Genomic DNA, 20,102 nt, shown 5'->3' on the forward strand with positions numbered 1-20,102 from the left:
GACATCTCTCATGGCCACATGTGTTTTTCTGCAGTGATGAAGAGACCAACAGCTCTACTACCCCTCTCCAGAGAACCAGTGGTGCCACATATAGCACAAACAAGACAGAAACCAGTGGGTAGCTAATGTCAACTGCTAAGAGAGAGGGCAACATCTTTTACTTTAGCAAGACTGCAGCCTCAGGGGCCAAGGGAAGGAAAAATACTGAGATGTGTCCGCTGTTTCCTACGTGGAAATTATTTACATATTTCTGCCAGTCTAGTGATGTCTATATGTATATATGTATAAATAAAGTGGCATGGTGCACCTGTGTGGGTGCATCTGCACAGGTGGACAGATGTGAGCCTCACCAGGTGCAGAAGAGCTGGGGGCCAGCTCTGCCACCACAGCACTGTATAGTGCAGGAAAGGCCATTTAAACTCAGGTGCTGTCACCACATCAGCATGGCAATATGGCACCTGCAGTATCTCTACAGACCATGTTGCTCTGGAAGGATACATTGCAACAACCAGGCTCAGCTCTAAACTCTCTTGGTGCATTGTAAAGCAAGGAAGTCATGTAGTTACTTTCCGCAATTCAAGTATCAAGATGGTCTCTTTATTTTTGTGGTTTTCCTCAGGAAAGGCACTTCTGTATAGCCTGAGCTAGATGCAGTACCTTCTACTTTGGTGTCTGGGATTTCAAAAAGAAGGGAACAGAGCTTTGATCAGGGAGAGGGAGGAATCAAGAAACAAGTAATGGAGTAATCCTCTCGAGAAAGAAAAAGGGCATTGACCTCTCCTCTCTTCTTCCAGCTGGTGCCATAAAGAGGCTGGTCGCACTTAAAATGGCTGCTGAGCAACAGGCCTAGTTACCATCTGCACACTGACAGGAAAAAGAATAAGCCAAAAAAGTAAACAACCAGTATTTATTTGTGTAATTAAAGGAGACTAAAATGCGATAGAAATATCTAATCTCTGCAAGAAACCCCGTAACCAATTTCCAACATGATTGAACTCGTGTTGTTGCAAAATGAAACAATCTAATCAACAGTCTGTGTTCTAATTACGTCTACCTGATCTCAAAATATTTCTGAGCTTGTTTATATCCCCAGGCCTTTTTATCTTGACATATCATAGAATCATTTATAAAATGAATCAAGTAATGTGTTTTTCTTTCCGTGGCAGGCACAGCATTGTGAGCATAGGGAGGTTCAGACACCACTACTATGAAACAATGATTGAAAATCTCGGGCAAGTGGGGGGAGCAATGGAGAAGGAAATGAAAGTGCTCAAGGGGAAGAAACATACCTCGTGCTGGAAACGGAAGGAAAATACGTTGTATACAAATGAGTGTAGACTCAGACTATCAAGGTGAAAAGAAACTACACAGTACAGGAAAAAAAAGGAGAGCAGAGACATGAAGGCAGGGCACCTAGAATTAGCATGGAGGCAGTGAGGAGAATTCAAGGCTCTCTTTAAATTACCAACAATCAAGTACCAAAAAATCCCATTTTTATGTCTTTCTTACAGTGGACTATTCTATTCATGTTAGCATTTCCTCAAACCTGATCTTTGCTCTCATAATCATCAAAATTCAAACAATTAATGATGGTTGGTCAAGGGAGAGATGGGTGAGAGGTGGTACACGAACATATCTTAATAGTTAATATTGTAAAACATATATTAAGTTACCTCCAAAAGGTAGTGAAGGACAAGGACTTTGGAGAGTGGAAAAACTGTCTTCCTATTTCACTGTACAACAAAGTGCATTACAAGATTTTGATCATGATACTGGCTTCTGGATGTTACTGCAACATACAGAATTAATAAGCATGGCATAGTAGTGGGAAAAGACAATATGCTTTAAATTTGAAAGACTAGATTTTGAAGCCTTAATACTTTTACTAGCTGACTAACCACACAAATGATGAAGAGGGGAAAAGAAACGCAAACTTTCAAGGTTTTATTTTCCATTAGAAATTCTTATAAAAACCAAGTCACTTAAAAACTATTTCTACACGCACATACACATTTTAGTTCTAAGGTTATGATTTAAATCAAGCTTGTTTCCTGGACTGCTGAAAATCAAAAGGACTTCTAGCACACAGGCAGAGTCCCAATTAGAAAAGCTCCAGACAAAAAGCTGCACACTGCTGCACTTCATTTCAACAGAGACTTAGCTCAGGTAAGAAAATGGATACTTTCAATCAATATGTTACTTTCAGTCAATAGCTAATGATAGTTACTTTTAATCAATACGACATAAGCAAGACCATTTGGACAGGGGAAAATGCAGAGGAGATGCCTTTCAAATGACAGATTAGCAATTTTCTGCACATCTACTGAAGGCAAAGATTACTACATGTATTTAACATTCATAAACACTTCAGAGCTTCATTGCGAGATACAAGCTCCCCTGGATTCCGTGAGTACTCAGAAGTAGGTAACGCAGGAGAATATACTTGTTTAACAAACATGGAATAAGATTCACTGCATGAAAGCTTTCTACTCATCTTTTTAGTTTTAGATCCCTGAGATTTAATGCAAGTCTAATTGTTTGTCTTTATTAATGATAGCAACTCTTCATTACTGACATCAATATCTGAGAGGGTGGTCTATCCTCACTGAGAAACAGCAGGGCTCTGAAATTTCATCAGTCTTCCTGTGAAGCATACGCAGTGGCCCTTCAGTGCAGATAGGTATTCAAAGAGTGTCATGATTTGGCCCACCTAGCAAAGAAGCACAATGACAATCTCTCACTCGGCTCCCCCCATCCACCCCCACTCTCATTAGGATAGCGGAGGCCACAGCAAAATGGGAGGAAAAAGATAAGCAAGGTTGTTTTGGATTGAGACAAGGGCAGGGAAGGCTCTCTGCCAATTATGGTTCTGGGCAAAATAGACTCCAGTACTCGACCTAGAGAGGAAAGTAGGAAAGTTTATTCTACTACCTACAAGAAACAGAACAGAATAAAAGCAAAAAAGGAGTAGGAAGATGAGAAAATTACAACCAGCACTTTAAGATCTCCCACTATCATCCCTACTTTCTTTATGGGCTCAGCTCACTGCTTCTGAAATCTCTACCTCCTCCCCCCTCAACAGCTCAGGGGGGCAGGGAATGGGGATATGGTCAGTCTCTCACAGATGGGCTCTGCCGCTTCTGTCTTCTCAGATGAGGACAACTCCTTGCATTCTTCCCTTGATCCGATACAGCGTCCCTCCTCCAGGACACAGTCCTTAATGAACTTCTCTGGTGTGGGTTGTTCCCAACAGCTGTGACTTCTGCCGATACAGTTTCCCTCACATAGGACGCAGTCCTTGGTGAATATCTCTGGTGTGGATTCTTCTCCATAGTTGCAGTTTCTGCAGATACAGGATCCCTCCCTCGGGACAAGGCCTTTTCTGGGCATAAGTTTAATGAGCTGCTTTGTCATGGGTTCCTCCCCACAGTTACAGCTTCCATGGGACACAGCCTTTTCTGGCCATAATTTTAATGAAAAAAATCACTGCCTCTGGCTCTGGGCCTTTAATGAAGTGAATCTCTGCCCCTGGCTCGGGGTTCTTAGCAAAATGAGTCTCTGCCCCTGGTGCAGGGTTTGTAGCAAAATGAGTCTCTGCCCCTGATATGAGGTCATTATCAAATGAGTCTCTACCACTGATACGGGGTCAAATGCAAACAAATGCAGATTTGCAAACAAATCTCAGCTTCACCAGTCCTCTCTGCAGGATGCAGGGGAGTCTCTGCTCCAGCACACCTCCTCCTCTCTTCCCTCACTGACCTTGGAGTCAGCATGGTTGTTTCTCTCACTCTTCCTACTCCTTGCACCACCACCAGCCAGAAGATGGGCAGAAGAAGAAGGAAGAAGGAGCAAGAAGAAACAGGAAGCAGCCTCCTCTTCCAGCTTCTTCTTAAAAGGTGATCGTGGAGGCATCTAATTGGCTCAGCCCCAGAAGTGGGTCTGGCTCAGAGCTGGGGAGAGTTTTGAGCAACTGCTTACAGGAGCTGTCTTTACAGCCCCTTCCCCTTTCTCAGAAAAGGCTGTCATGTCAAACCATGACAAAGAAGCAACAGCTGGAAAAAAGAGAAGAGAAAAAAATTCTATTTTTATAATGATCTCTATATCAGGATTAAAACAAACAAGAACAGTAAAAAGAAAAATACAGAAAAACAACAACAGCTCTATGAGCTGTCTATATATCCATCTATATCATGGATGGAGCTTCAGAGCTAGAAGAGAGAACAGTCTGGCTCAAACTTTCATGTTTACTTTGCATAAGGCAGAACAATGTACTAAGATTGAAACAACATTTTGACTGGACTATTGGTTTTGTTAAGAACCCACTGTGTGACTTGTGTCCCACAGGAGATACTCACAAGGTCTAAAGGACTTTATATGTCAGATCCAAGGGCAAAGGCAGGAAGGGGCTTGGAGAACAATTAATTACAGGAGAATATCAGAAGGAATCAGATTAAAATGCTTTCATTAACAGTTAAAAAACAAGGAAAAGGAGAGTTAAACAAAGAAATGGAACACAAAAATTGTCTGGGTTAAAAAAAAAAAAAAATCACAGTTTTAGAACAAGGCTAGTAATCCCCAGAAGTACTTACACAAGTTAAAGAGCCTTTGTTCAAGTATACTAGTGCCTATAATAACAACACAGAGACACTCAGGCTACCTTTATACTAGGGCAGGTCAGAGTACAGGAAATAACTGAACTGTGGCTACACAGAATTCAGCATCTAATCACTCACATTTTTTTCTATCCCCCCCGTTTATAATGTATATATTACGTGAAATGCTTAAATGTCGTTTATTTGTATACTCCATTTTTAAGAAGCTTTCTGAGCTTATGAGGATTTACTGGTTCCCTAAACACAGAGAGACAGAGAAACAAGCTGATTATAAACTTCCAATTATGCAAAAAGTTGGTGTAGTTGCTGATGATTTATATGTTGTTTGATCTTTTATAGGTCATTCTAAAAGTTAACATTTAAATTATTTGAGAATTTCTGACTCTTAAATTGGCTGTTTCAATAACATTAGTGCTGCTGACTCCCTTGAGTGCTTATGTTTAGTTTCCTTATTTTAATTATTAATCCACCACTGCAAGTTGTGTTTCTCTGTAGTAACAGAAAGGTTAATATTTGTAACTCTTTTTTTAAAGTTATTTTTAAAGGTGAGGAACAGTGCAGGGGAAAATGGAGGAGGGAATCAAGTTTTAATTACTCGTTAATATGGCTATCTAGGTTGTGAAGCTGATTGCAGCTCTGCTCCTTAACTGTACATCCAGAAGTGTAATTCTGCCAGAGGGTGAACACCACTCTCTACCTCTCCAAAATTACCTCTGTGCCAGCTCCTTTGGAGAATCTGTGACCAGCAGCTTTTGTAATATTGGTCCGCTGAAGTAATAAGTGAAGCAAGATATTAGAGAAGTGTCCATAAAAAACAAAGTCTGTACTCATATGTAATCTCATCTAATCTTATGCTTCATTATAATGCAAATAAGGTAGATCAACTTCCTTTGGTGAAGAAGGACCAAATTCAACTTCCAGTCTTAGAAAATCATGGAGTCTGATAGAGATCACAGCTTCTCACAGCTTTATTCCTTAGTGTCTCTGATTGTTTTTTCTCCTGAGGGAAGTCTAGACTTAAACAACCACCATGATTTCTTCCCCACTGCCTATTTCCAATTCTCCAGAAAGTGCTAAAGTCATCTTTTTTTTTCTTCTCTCTACAAACCTACACTGAGAAATCTTCCTTTATCTCATCTAGGATTTCCATCACAGATTCTACTATACATATATTATTAGAATGTAATATTTAGTCCTTTCTAAATAACAGGCCTACACAACTAAATCATTTATAGTGAAGTCAAAGTGAGAAAGTGAGACTTCTCAATTCCACTGTACTCTGAAAATAAAGATGTAACTAGACCAAACTTGTAGTTTTATATCTTTTAAACTTATTAAGGAAATTCAGAGGCACACACTCTTGTGTCATTTTATATTCTCAGCCCATTAAAAAAAATCCAAAGGACAAGAGGCTACCTGTTTCCCCTTCTCATCCTCTTTCCTCTTCCCTCAGAAATGCACCACCAGGAGTTATGCGGGATAAAGTCAAGTCTTGTCCAGCATATTAAGATGAGAGAACTGCAATCTAGAAGGTAGTCCAGCAGATATTTATGGAAAACAAAACAGAATAGCTAGTATGATATTATTTTTCCTAATCATACCCAAAGGTTTAGGATCCATCTTTGTACTATAAAAGCCCTGGGTTACAAAAGCGTTACTCAATCCCAATTCAAAGTTTAATGTTTACTTTGCACTCCTGCTGTGTTCAATCATGTAAAATGCATTCTAAATGCATTCTCCCAGGTTTTAAAATGAGACAACCACAATCCTGCCACATAAATGAAATGCCCATTGAAATTCTGACAAGAACACCACATGATGCAATTGATGAAAAAGCAAACTAAGGAGTATATATCTTTTTGGTGGAGGAAAAAAGAGAGTGTGAGAAGATTTTATTATCTTGTAGTATTGTTACAGAATTCTTTTCTGCAGAATGAATGTCATGAACACTATTATTGTTACTCCATTTTATTTTATTTTTATTTTCAAGCAGAAGTTTCTTTGCTTTTAAATTTGTAAAAGTTTGTTTCACTACCTAAGACATAGACAGGTACTAGCAGCAAAAATCGTCACTGTGCACTCAACTCCTCATGTTTTAGATAGTTCAATCGCCGATATACACAAAAAGACATTCATGTATGACTTTGATTCATTTATTTTTCTTTATTGCAGAGATGATGTAGATATTTAGTATGTGGCACCATTTGAAAAGTTTTTTTTATTTTCTACATCAAAAAGATAAAGTGGATCAAAACTGAAAGTCTTGCTATATACACGCAAGATGAAAATTCTAACCAGTAAACTGCAAGTCCTCCATTACATATTTTGGATCAGAAAAATGATGAAACTAATCTCAGCTTATTCTGTGTTACCAGTAAAAACATGCACATCTGCTCTTAATTTCATGCAGAAAGTTGAGTTTTAACTAATATTACATACAGTTAAGACTACGTACTTATTGTGATGTTTCTATGAAGATTTTGAAGTGCTATTTCTGCTCTGTCAAAGTCCTCTAGATGGCATACTTTAGTAAACTTTTATGATTACACACATTTTGTCCTCAGTGCAGTTTGCATTGTTTTCACCAATGTTTTTTAATTAATCTACTGTAATGACTGTCAGTTTAATAAGTTATTAAAATATACTCTTGCTTTTGTAGTGCAAAGTGTAGCAAAAATAGAATTAATATAATTTCATTTATTACAAAATTCCTAGACTAAAACATATTTCTCTCTCTGAACAGCACTGCAGACCGTAGGGAAAATAAAAGCAACAGCATTTTCAAGCAATAAAATATTTTATGGAACAAGACACATGCCTGCAAAAATTATAGTAACTTATCTTCCTCCTAATGTCAATGTGGTCTTTTAAATAAGAACTTCACTAAGATTGAGTAGTTTATCCAGTACAGATCTATGAATGGTTTTACAAGCAGAATATGTAGCAAACAAAATGGAAATTTACTATTAGAATCCCTGTTTATCATTACATCAGAACACTGCATTAATTTGTAGTAGACCCCCAAATGTCAGTATCATTAGATCAGCAAATATAAATTCCTGTATAATACAGGCTCTCTGTTACTGCTACATGGAGTCCAATAAGCAGCATTTGATTGTAACCTGTCTTACAATGCTATACACTTCGGAAAATTAGATTTTAGCAGTAAGACAATCTGTTTGGAAAAGGACAAGTTAAAAAGAGGCTGACTGTCACTGCCATCAAACAAGGTGATAATCGTAGAATATCTCCAAATATATATATATGTATATACACATACACGAACTGAGGCTTCTCTATGTCATTTCTATGTGACAACTGGACTCAAATGATGTGATTACTACATGGTTCATCTCCTTTTTCTCATCTCCACTTGACTTAAGATGCCTCCCCAGCCACCTCTTCTGCTCCCTGCCGTCAGCCACTACACTCTTCCTCTTCTTCCTGAAAAGTCCTAAATGCTTGGAAAGAGACAAAAGAGAAAGCCTTTCAACTGCCCTCACATGTGGCTCCCAAATACTGAACTGGATTATAGATCCTGATCCACACTAAGCTACCTGATAACTGTTCAGGGCCACATCTGCAACCCGATGAACTTTGTTTAGGAATGTTTATGTGAGAGGAAGACATTTGGAAAACCTAACTCCAAAAAAATATGAATCATTACTTAGTTACATTTAATTCAATAAGTAAATGTTTTGTTTAAATTTTTCAACCCCAAATTTAAGCCATATATGCCCTCGTCTGTTTTCTAGCAGGTGTATGCTATTGCATGCCTTATTCAGAATACCATAGGAAAAAGAAAATGAACAAATGTTATATAAAAGAAAAACAAGCCAAAAATACCCTGGGGTTATTGCAGACTCCAGCAGATTTTTGCAGGTGTTCTGGGCTTTAACATCACAGTGAGACTTTTTCATTCATGTTCAGTCTGCTTCCTGAAAAACAGTACTGATGTGAAAATCCAAGCTAAAGGAAAACAAACCCCAATATATATTTCAAAAAGGGAACTGGCTTTATATCCCATGGATTATTATATATCTATGTTCACAAACTGTGCCTAGGCATATCAGGCATGTTGAATCGTTCAAGCATAAAGAGAGCCAAGATTATTTATAGTTCTTTTGTGTCATATTGGATGAATCTGTGTTGCAATCAGACAAATAATAAGGCCCAAGGTGACACATACTATAATATTAATAGAGAGGCAGAGGGGAAAATTAACAAACTGAAGTGCTTGAAAATCTACAACTTATACCAAGAACAAACAATGTCATAAGAAAGTCATTCCTCTGTAACACCGCATGGATTCAGATTCCTTTTAATCATTTTGTCTAGTTGTATACTCTGTTTTATGATGGTTTAATTGTAGCTGTACTTCAAATGTGGTGCACTGATGGGGGACAGCAGGGGAGCATTAGGCATAAAATTTAACTGCAAAGCTCAATGCAATCCTAATTATGGTGCTGCTATGACACCTCCATAATTACTCATTTTTATCCACTGGCTCTACTAAAAAAAAAAAAATCAGAAGACAAAAAGCAAGCTGAGAATGCCAGCATTGTCATGGGAGTCCAAATCTAGACAGGTCTAAAACATGGTAATGGTTGGCTTTTCAATATCTACGTCCCTCCCCAAAATTTACAGCTCTATTTTAAAAACTTTGTTTTCGTACAATTCACAGATGATCTACGCCCAAAGAAGGAAATGTGGAAGAGAGATGTGACTAAAATCTCATCCTTCTCAGGTATCTCTAAGTGATCTGTGTTTGTTTTCTTTCCAGCATCCACAGTCCTGCAGAACTTGGGAATCTTTTTAGAACAAGCAGGCAATTTACACTTTTCCTCTTAAAAACAGCTAGAGAGAGAAGAACTTGTGACACCATTTTTCTTTTTGTAACAACCCAGAAGCAGTGCATTTAACTCATGGAAAAAATAAATAAGCATCACCATGCCTTTATCCCTCTCTAGACCAGGATTGCAGTGATAGGATTGGCATTCTCAACTTGCTCCTTGTCTTGTGAAACACTAAGTGGAGACAGTGCATAGGAAAGAGTAATGACCAATGTGTCATAGCAGTGCAGTAATTAGGATTGCACTGAGCTTTGCACTTGATTCAACAGACACAGATCACTCTTCAGTCCTCCTTTTGCCCAGGAAATGCCCTTATCACAGGACCACAGAGACAATCCTTCACTCTTTTTAAAGATTGGCAAATCTAGCCTCCAATTATACAATTAAGATAATTTCATGGGAAAGGACAGGTGAGGGTCTGCATTCCTTGGGCAGGTGAATTGAAATTTCAACCTTCACATCATAATGCAAGGGGTATATACCAGATCTGGGGAATTCTCTCAGTACCTCCTTCTCCCCTCCCTACAGCCACACTTACCATGCAACGGAATCTAAATCAACACTAGACAACTATATACTTTTTCAGAAATATAGTAATCTTGGCTACACTCACATAATAAAAAAAACCCAAACGTAACAGAGTCCCCTACTAGCTACCTTAAATAGTTCACTAAAAAAAACATAACTAAGGATTTGCAGGCCTTTCAGCAACAAGACAGTTATTCCATGCACTACACTCTCCTTTTCATATGCTTTTGTGTTTTATAGTTTATATCTCAAAGGATCATCAGAGCTGGAGAAGCTGTGTAATTCCTGATAACTTGTAAGACACGAGTATGCAAAATAGCGGCAATCTCTTCTATCACAAAAAGGTTAAAGAGCATTTGTTTTAGCTGTGCAGAAATGGTCAAGAACTTGCTGCTTTTCAGTCTTTCTGTCCCTTATTTTTAGAGCAGTTTAGGTAGACTACAAAACCATTTATTGGACCATGAATCCAGAGATCTTTGATTTTTTGGGAAGGATAACAACAGAGATACAGATTTCCTTTAGCACTGATAACTTCAAGTCATCCAAAATTTTGAGAGCTTGGTTTAAAATAATAGGCCTAAAAATTATTTTTGAAACAGTGGGAGAAAAAATAAATAAATCACGTTTTAAAGTTTTCCCTTTTGAAAGCAAAGACTTAAAAGAACTCCCCAAAGAATCCTAAAAACAGATCTCCAGTAGTAATGAATAACTGTGAAACTGGAATAAGACACAGGATGCTGTAACAATTAAAAAAAATAGCAAGTTTGCAACAATCTCTGCTCAGCTCATTCATTTCCAGAGTGCAAGGTTGGCTGATAGGTACTGACAGTAAAGGTTACATCAACTTCCTAATCTGCTGGAGAGTGTTTAAAGGATTAGTACCGAGGGTCTTAATACTATTGAAAGTACTTGATTCTCTCTTGTACTTTAGGTTATTATAAGGAGCTTCTTTCTTTTTGCCTACACAACAGCAAAGTATCTAATCAGAGATAAAATCAGGTACACTTTTTTAATTTCCTGATCCTTTTGTGTTTGATTTCTGAAAATTTAGACTCTTGACACTAAATAAAACTTATGAACCAACCTGGCTCAATGTAATCAAAGGCTTAGGTCAACTAAAACATTAGAAGCAGTTGAGTCGAAATGTGGTTACTGTTAAATAAATCTACCGTCACCAAAAAACTTATTCCTAGGTCAAATTTTTGCTTAAAAACAATCTGGACCTATACTTCTATCATATATGTATATACACAGATATACATGCATGTATATAGACAGCACTAGCATTCCCTGAATTGTTTTCTAAATGTGAATTAAACCCCAAATACTTCTTTTTATACACACTGTCCAAGTGAGAGAAAGGAAGTTTCAGCACTTCCCTAAGGTCAGATTAAGAGTCATCTGACCATCTACAGATTTCTATAATGTAGATGGATATCAATGTAGAGATATTCAAATAGACTTTTATTATAGTCAGCACTGAAGGTTTATTCAGAATATGATTGATCTCAGAGGAAGGTTGAGGTCTAAATAAGACTAAAAGTCTAAAGCTGGTAAAAGAAATACCACTCTAGCCCATTTGCAGATCCATTTTACAATATGAGAAATGGCAATAGATTTACATTAACAAAGAATATAAGTAAAAATCAAATGTGTCCAGAACTTTTTCTAGGATATTTTGATAAGATATAAAACCCAAATACTACATCACCCACTAAATGGCATATCAACAGCTCTCCAGATTCAAAACATACAGAGAAAATCAAAGTTGAATAAATTTTCTTTAGTCTCGGAAATAGAATTTCTGATCTGAAGCCAACCATGGAACACACCAAACCAGAAGGGACCCAGCTGAGGAGAACGTAGGCAGTTGAAGTGAGAATGGTTAATGAAACACAGCCCTAAATACAGTCATGCTGTGTCAGTGCAATAGAAATATTTTTAAAGATATCACTAAGAAAGCTTTTTTAGAATGCATATATTTATAAAAGAAAAATTCCAGAAAAAAGTACATTATCCATTCTCTTCATATTATTTTTTCTTCCCCTAAGAGTCTGAAGAATATCCCTTTAGTGCCTGTTACCTCTTGTATCCATAGCTGGGAAGTACTGGATAACCAAACATACCTGTAGCAAACAGGATCGCAAAGAAGAGGTTACAGATTCATGAAGACATCTTCAAAAAAACACAGCAAAAATAGAAGAGGAATTGAAAATGTGAAAATTGTTTTCAGCAAAATGAAGAACATTCATGGTTCATGTAAAGTGTTCCATTTAATTACTAGTTGTTCACAGATAAAAGGCAAAGAGCACAAAAGAAAATTCTTAAACGTGAGTTGTTTTGATAATACAGAAAAGAAATACATGTCTAAATCTCCATACATCATTTCTTCAGCAGAAAAAAGCTTCCTGTCTACTCTGAAAATGTTCACATATTGTAGGGAGAAAATGGCTAATTATAGCGGTGATCTCTGCTGTTTATGTAAGAAGGAACATTAGATGTACAATAAGCACATAAATTTTGTCTCTTCAGTAGGAAATCATCCTATTTACCCCTCCGCCATCAGCTTAAACAAACTGGGGGGATTTTGCTAATTAAATACAAGTGTCAAGGTGTAAAATTCAGCTATCACTTTGTTTCTTCTAAAAATAATAAAATAGAACATTCAAGTGCTTCTGTTGGCTTTATCTTATATTTCCTAAGTAAAATTGAGATACTTAAGATCTGGAATAAATACTGATAGTATTAACTAGTGAAAACTAGTGGATAATACAGGCCCCCTGATACTAAAAATGAATGTCAAAATGCTTCAGCAACTAGGCCATTACATTTTCTACCCACTGTGCTGCCAATACGGCAAATACAATGATTTCATTTATGTAAATAACTGCTGCTGTTCACAGATAATAGAAGCTTAATCTACTCGGTGTGCAGAAGACCCCTTGGAGAGGTAAGACAAAAATAAAGCACATTGCAGAAGAATAAAACAATTGCACGTCTAGGTTTATACAGAGAGCGACCGTGATTTCTGGTTACTAAAGTGAGCACACAGGTGAGCAGATTAATGCATGGATAAATAAATATTCATGGTATAATTCAGACATTGAAAAACTGTCCCACAGACCAAATCTGCACAACCACTGGCTTAACCACTGCTGGCAACCAAACCTCATTGCCCCCCAGGAGGAAGGGGGAGAGAATCAGATGAGTAAAAGTGAGAAAACTCGTGGGTTGAGATAAAGACAGTTTAGTAGTTAAAGCAAAAGCTGTGCACCAGCAAAGCATAACAAGGAATTTATTCACCACTTCCCATCATCAGGAAATCAGCCATCTCCAGGAAAGCAGGGCTCTGTCATGCATAACGATTAACCTGGCTATGTACCCTCCAAACTTCTGGTGTACTCCCAGCCTGCTTGCTAGTGGGGTGAGATGAGAGTAGGAAAAGGCCTTGACTCTATGCACACATTGTTCAATGGCATCTAAAACATCCCCATGTTACCAACACCATTTTCAGCACAAATCCAAAACATAGTCCCTTCCCAGCTACTGTGAAGAAAATTAACTCTACCCTAGCCAAAACTAGAACAACCCTGATCTTAAGTAGGCTTTTTTTTTTCATTTCTTTTTCATGCCTGCATGTCCTAGATAAAGTCATACTACTCATATCCAGTGACTAGAACAAATGAACTGGTTCAAAGGGCCGCTGTGAGGCACTCTCTTACTGTACAACCAAGTACCATTTTGTCTTTGCATGCTCAGTGTCATGTCTATTCCAAAACAATTGCTCTAAGGTGCCAGATGTATGCAGTGTGACAGCCAGCAACAAGTGACATGAATGCCTGCTTCCTCCAGATACTAAATGTTGCTGAACAGAAAACTGATGCTATATTTTGAGCGTGTCCCACCATACCAGAAAAAGTCACAATCTCAGATGTTGCTTCTCAAATAATCACAGTAATTCTGTAATGAATGTGGCACTAAGGAGAGAAAAGTAATGCAAGATTCATTCAGTATAGAAGAGTTACGCATAGGGGTTTAATTACATGCAGGATGCTTTCATTTTAAAAAGTTCATAAAATTAAATGCTTGCCCTGTCATCTTAGCAAAGATGTTTTATCTGATGATAACTAAGCAGATCTGGAACCATCATAGCTTACAGTGCAGAACTGCAGTCTTAATGGAAGCAGTTGCTGATGTACAACCTGGAGCCAAGGGCAGTAACTTTCTCAGACATCTTACACAAGCTACCCCATACTTATATCTATACATAGCCAGAGAGGGAAGAGAGAAAAGAAATATACAGAGAGATTACCAATAAATACTTCTAGAATCAATTGTTTGCCAAAAGATGGTGGACTTCATACATTATGCTCTATGTTTTGCAAAAAAATAGAAAAAACAGTGAATGGACTGGATGTTGGGTTCTCAGGCTGCATGCCAAAGGTGCCTGCAGTATCACTAGTACTTCCCTGAGGTCAGAGAAATTAATTATGGAGAAATACTTTACAATGTTAAGGCACAAAATATTGGGGGAAAAAGAATGTCTCTATTGGTAGCCCAAGCCACCTTTGATGAGCAGGTACTCTAGCCTCCAAAAGACCAGTGTGAAGTGAACCTTGAAAACTCTTCCAAAGAACTTCATTGTTGGCTCTTTTCTTGTCTCCACCTCAGCGACCGATAGCCTAATTCAGAAACCAAAATTATCATCAGGAAGTTTGGAAAAAAAAATAGCATCTAGGACTATCAGTAGTCACATAACATAAGGTTTAGAAGGACAAAAGTGAAACATTAAATTATCAGACTAACTGTTCAGTATTACTGAGGAACTACTATCTTACCATAAGCAAATACCACACAGGCACAGTGAAATATTTTCCATCTTCTGAAATGTGACAATTTTCTCCCAACTGTAACAGCTTAAAGACACTTTAGATTAATCTAATTGGAGATAATCTTTTCATATTATAAAAAAAATATATATCACAAAAGGACTGTCCATCTATAGGCTGAGGTGCAGATGAATAGAATGAGGCTTTGTAGGTGCTTTTTTTTGGAGGGTTCAGAAGCACCTAGGCATAGAGGAAGGTCATCAGCAGAACCCACAGCTGGGCTTCTACCTAACAGCAGGAAAAACCTCTTTCATCCAGTGTACAACTTCAGGGCTAGTGGAAAAGCAGTAGTGCAGATTCACTGATTATACTGAAGTTATCTCAGTAAAGCTGTTCTTCCCAAATTTTGTACTTTTTTTAACTAGCAGAGGTTATGACCAGCTGTACCATCATGTCACTAAAAGTGGTGAGGAACTGTTGAGCTCACATACTTAAAATGGGAGGGACGGAGAGATATCAGAAATGAGCATCAGTGGATGACAGAAATCAAAGCACAGTTGACTTTTTGATCAAGAAAGGGTCTGATTTGGATCACTTATTTGCAGCATTGCCATCAGTTGTGACCTTGGAAAAGTCACTTTTTTGCTTCACTCCTTTGCCTTCCCACCTGTAAAGCATCTTGAGAGCTGCTGCTTATGTACTAGTGCTAAAACCTATAAATTGTTCTTGTAACCTGCAATCTTTTGTAATTAAATTTGATGGATGTAACTTTCATTTAAAACTCTGTATTTTAAGTCTTCACATATCTCAATATAAGCATAGCTCTTATTTTTAAAGAAACACTTGACTTCTTTTTTGTTAATCATACAAGATGCATCTGTTCCCCACTAATACCTCTGTGATGTAGAATTTAATTTACTTACCACCATTTTACTTTTAATTATTGCCAGACTCCAAAGCAATAAACTGAAGCAACATATTGATGGGACAAGCCTTTTAAATGATGAGACATTATGTTTATTAATTACATCTTAAAAGTCCCTAGCAGCACTTTTTGGCTATAAATCCTAACTAACTTAAAAAGCTGGAAAAGACTAGTATTGTGCAACAGTCAATTAATTAGATATACGCTGCAGATATCTTTGTTAATGAATTTGATTATTAATAGAGCAACTCTCAGACTGAAATACTGACTCAAGACATATTTTTTTTCTAGGATAAATATATTAGCATGTATCGGCCACTTAATTAAATTGCAAATTATTTAATTTTCTCTGCTATCATGTAGTGTACAGTGTATGTGAAGTTCACATTTTCACATTTTTACAAGCAGCTCAGCTAGCTGGCAAAGCTTTAAATTATCCATAAAGGAAATAAGCATTCTTTTGCATTTATTTTCTCTGTTCTTTGGTTTTGCTTTTGTTTTTGGGTGAAATTTTTTGTGGAACGTAACAGAATTTTGTTAGCTTGAAGAGGAGAACAGGATTATAAAACAGCATGCTTATCACAAGTAAGTCAACCCTCTTAAAACATATAATGAAAGTGCTTAGCAAGTCTCTGATTAACCCTAAGCATGTTCAGGAACTAGTAATTCCTTTCTAGAAGGAATTTCTCCATGAGTAGGGAAGTTTTTTTGTCAGTTTTGTGAAAGACCTTTTAATGACCTGCATTTAATTGAATCTTGCACATACATATTTGGGAAATAAATTAGGAGATTTACTGAGTCTACAGTATAAGCTTGCCCAATAAATCATTGCTTTTTCTATTTACTTATCCCACCTAATGTCTTTGAGTCATGGTTTGTTGCTGTTGGTATTTCCTTTGGAAGAAAAATGAAAAGCACAGAGATATGGTCTTCTGGTACCAGTGAAAGCAACATGGGCCAGGGTTTAAGGCATGTGGTCAAGACAGGATATCTGGATTTTCTTCTCAGCTGTACTGGTCAAGTAGTAAGAGACTGGAAAAGCCAAGTCACCCTCTGCTTGGCATTTACATCAAGTACATCAAGTGGAGACAAGTACATTTCCATTTGCTACAGTTTTCTGTGAAGTGGAAAACAAAAACCTGCCATTTAGGAATAACATAGGGGATTACTGCTTTATACAAGATCAAACATCAACTCATATTAAGATAAAACTAAGTATGCATTTTCTAGTTTGCTTCTATTTGCAGACTGGATTTACTTTAATAAAATCCAGAAATTTCCAATTTTTGTCACAACGTCCTGCAAAGAGAATGGCAAGGGAAAATTGAGTAGCTCTAGTATTATTTAGCTAAACAGTATCTTAGTTAGCACTGTTTTTTACAAGACACAAAAGACTCTTCGTGGACATGTCAGAGCATAGAATACACTAAGAAGAAAGGATTAATCACACTAAGGATCTGACTGCACTGGCTGCTACTGTGGGCTCAACATTTTCATGTCTGAGTAGTGTAACACTGCAGCAAGGAAGATTTTTTTCTGTGTTGTTACCTCACTTAGTGGTTACCAGGACAAACACTACTCAGAAGTATCTATGATGCTAACTGCAAAATGAACTGGTTTTGTCTATTTCTGTAAGCAAACAGAAAACATTGACCATAGTCTCTTGATAGATCCTTCCTCCCAATCCTTAGCTCTTGATCTTGTGAAATTCTGACACAAAGGAAGATTAAAACAAACGTGTGTGTAATAAATTAGGCGAAAACACCCACAAAGCTGGCATAAGACTGTGGTACTAGCTGTTCAGTTATATCAGTCTCATTCCTAGAAAATAAAAAGCAAAAAAAATAAAACCCACAAAACAAAAACCAACCAACAAAACCAGTTGAGAGAGACAGAGAGAATCCTAATCATATTTCTTCTCAGTTCTTCTCTCTAGCTCTAATTAGTAGTGGATATTTGCATTGAAACAATTTCTTTTTCTCCTTCATTCATTTGATCAGATGCTTATCCCTCACCTGAAGCTGTAATCTCTTGTCTGTAGCTTCACAATATTCTGCGCTGTAAAAGGATTAGGTATCCAGGTGAAGCATAAACAGCAGGAACAGTTGGTCACATAGGAAACAAATACAGCTCTGACTTTTCAGATGTCACTTTCTCCATTGGCAATTAACTAAAAAGAAATCCTAACCACCACAAGCTCTTAGAAACTAAAGAAGCAGCCCTGCAAACATATAGAAGGAAAAAAAGAAATCTCCAAACTTTAAGACATAGCTTTGTAAACAAATCTCCCCAAATTTAAAACTGCATGAAACTACAAAATGAGTAGTATAAAAAGAGAGTAAGATTAAATAAGATTAAAAAAAACAAAGAGATGGAGTGATATTTTTCTAATGCTTTAACAAAATTGCTGCAATCTTTAAAATGCAAGAACCTTCCACTTTGAAAACAGATGTCTCTTTCTCTGGGCTTTTTGAAAGATTGGTGAAGCTGAACTGAGGGTAGGAAGGTTACATTCCAGTCTATAGTTTTCACTGGGCAAGATCAAGTCTCCCTCTTTAAAGCTTAATGCTCATTTAACAAACTCATTGCATTTCTTGCATCTGCCTTGGTTGGGTTTTTTGAAGTCAGAACATGTACTGAAGTAGGGCAGAGTTTTGCGTCTATGATTGATAATCATTCTGATTACTTGTATACATCAAAAAAGGTGTGAGAGAAACATTTGTAAAATTCAATATGCTTTTCAAAACTGTAAGATCTAAATCTGGCCAATTTATATCCTTTTGACACACCCTTTTCACCTAATATTTGAGTATTTTCTTTTGTCATTTACCATTTCACTGTTTTCCTTCAACTGGACTTCAGACATTAAGCTCAAATGAAGCCCTAGCTAACACACTGCACAACTGGATATTTTTCAGGACCTGCTTTTATTGCCTAAATCTGTGAGAAAAGAAGAATTTATTTTGAAATCATTACACTCTTTTATTAAGTCAAGACATAAAACAACTTACAAAACCAAAACAATGGCAGGTGAATATAACTTTTTTTGATTATTCATTTGTGTTTATGTGTGGGAACTGAGTAGCATCTCTGAAGTAGACAGCATTGCCTGAAAAATGAAGCCACTGGAGAAGCAAAAGAGAAAGACAAGCTATTTGAAAGCACATATATCTTCATATATCCCCTCTTCTCTTAAAGTTTCAATGTGCTTCTACTTACCAATCTACCAATATTGTCTGAAGCTTAAGAAAGTGTTGATTTCTTCCCTATCAGTGTAATGTGCAATAGATCATTTTCTGTCCATCGGTAGCCTATGGAGATTTACAGTAAGTGAAGCAAGCAAGTCAGAACCTATTCCTGAGAAGTTTACTATCCCTTTCATCAATTAGAATAGATTTCAGTAAGTGTGCGGACATAATAGATGGCATAATGTTGTAAAGGTTTTAAAGGTCTGCAAAAATTCCAGTCAAATTTATATTAAGTTAACATAGTTTTACTGATCTAACTGGTCCCTTCAGTACTCCTGCTGACAATATACAGGCAGCATCTAGAGAGCCGTTAAAAAACTCTAGCTGAGCAGACAAAAATGAATACCTGAGCCTGGGGAGCTGATATTTGCCTATGCCTACATTTCTTCTGAACAGTTTTTAAAATCTTACCATTTAGCAAAACCCACTGAAAGTAACATCTGAATTTATTCAAACTTTATCGGACAAGTTCTCTCTGCACTACACTGTTATAAAAACCTTCAAACACTCATTGTCAGGCATATATATGGGTATATATATATACACACACCAGGCCATGAAATTGGTAACAAAAATTCAGCAATATAACAACAGTTTAGGCAAGACAGGAGATGCGTGCTGATGATGTGGCAAGGACAATTTCTGGTGGTGTTACACATAATCACTACTTTGATCTCAGGTTAAACTGATTTCAACACAAAACTGTAACACAATAAATTTAATTGAATGATGAAAATAATGCAATGGGACACTCACTAGGGGAATTTTTTTTTTCTTTTTTTCCTTTTTTTTATCCTGTGGAAACACTAATCTTCCAGGAGATTAATTCATTGCCTACAGGTTTACAGGCAAAGTTACCCTACCTAAGCTATTTATTATGATCTAAAAACTCTCCTCAAGTCTAGCTGTGGTCAAAGGTACGGGAACTTTCTGAATGCAAGAAGAGCTGTGAGTAGGGTTTACCACAGTCAGCCACAGTGCTGGGCTCATTCCTCTCATTCCTTGGAGCAGCCTCAGGCCACCGTCCTTCCAAAGTAAGCAGCAAAGATCACATCTTCCCTTGGGTCACAGAAATTGAAAAATTACTTAAAAGGCAAGATCTGAGA

Source organism: Colius striatus, chromosome 1 (assembly GCF_028858725.1).
Source record: "Colius striatus isolate bColStr4 chromosome 1, bColStr4.1.hap1, whole genome shotgun sequence".
In the NCBI taxonomy this organism is placed as follows: domain Eukaryota; kingdom Metazoa; phylum Chordata; class Aves; order Coliiformes; family Coliidae; genus Colius; species Colius striatus.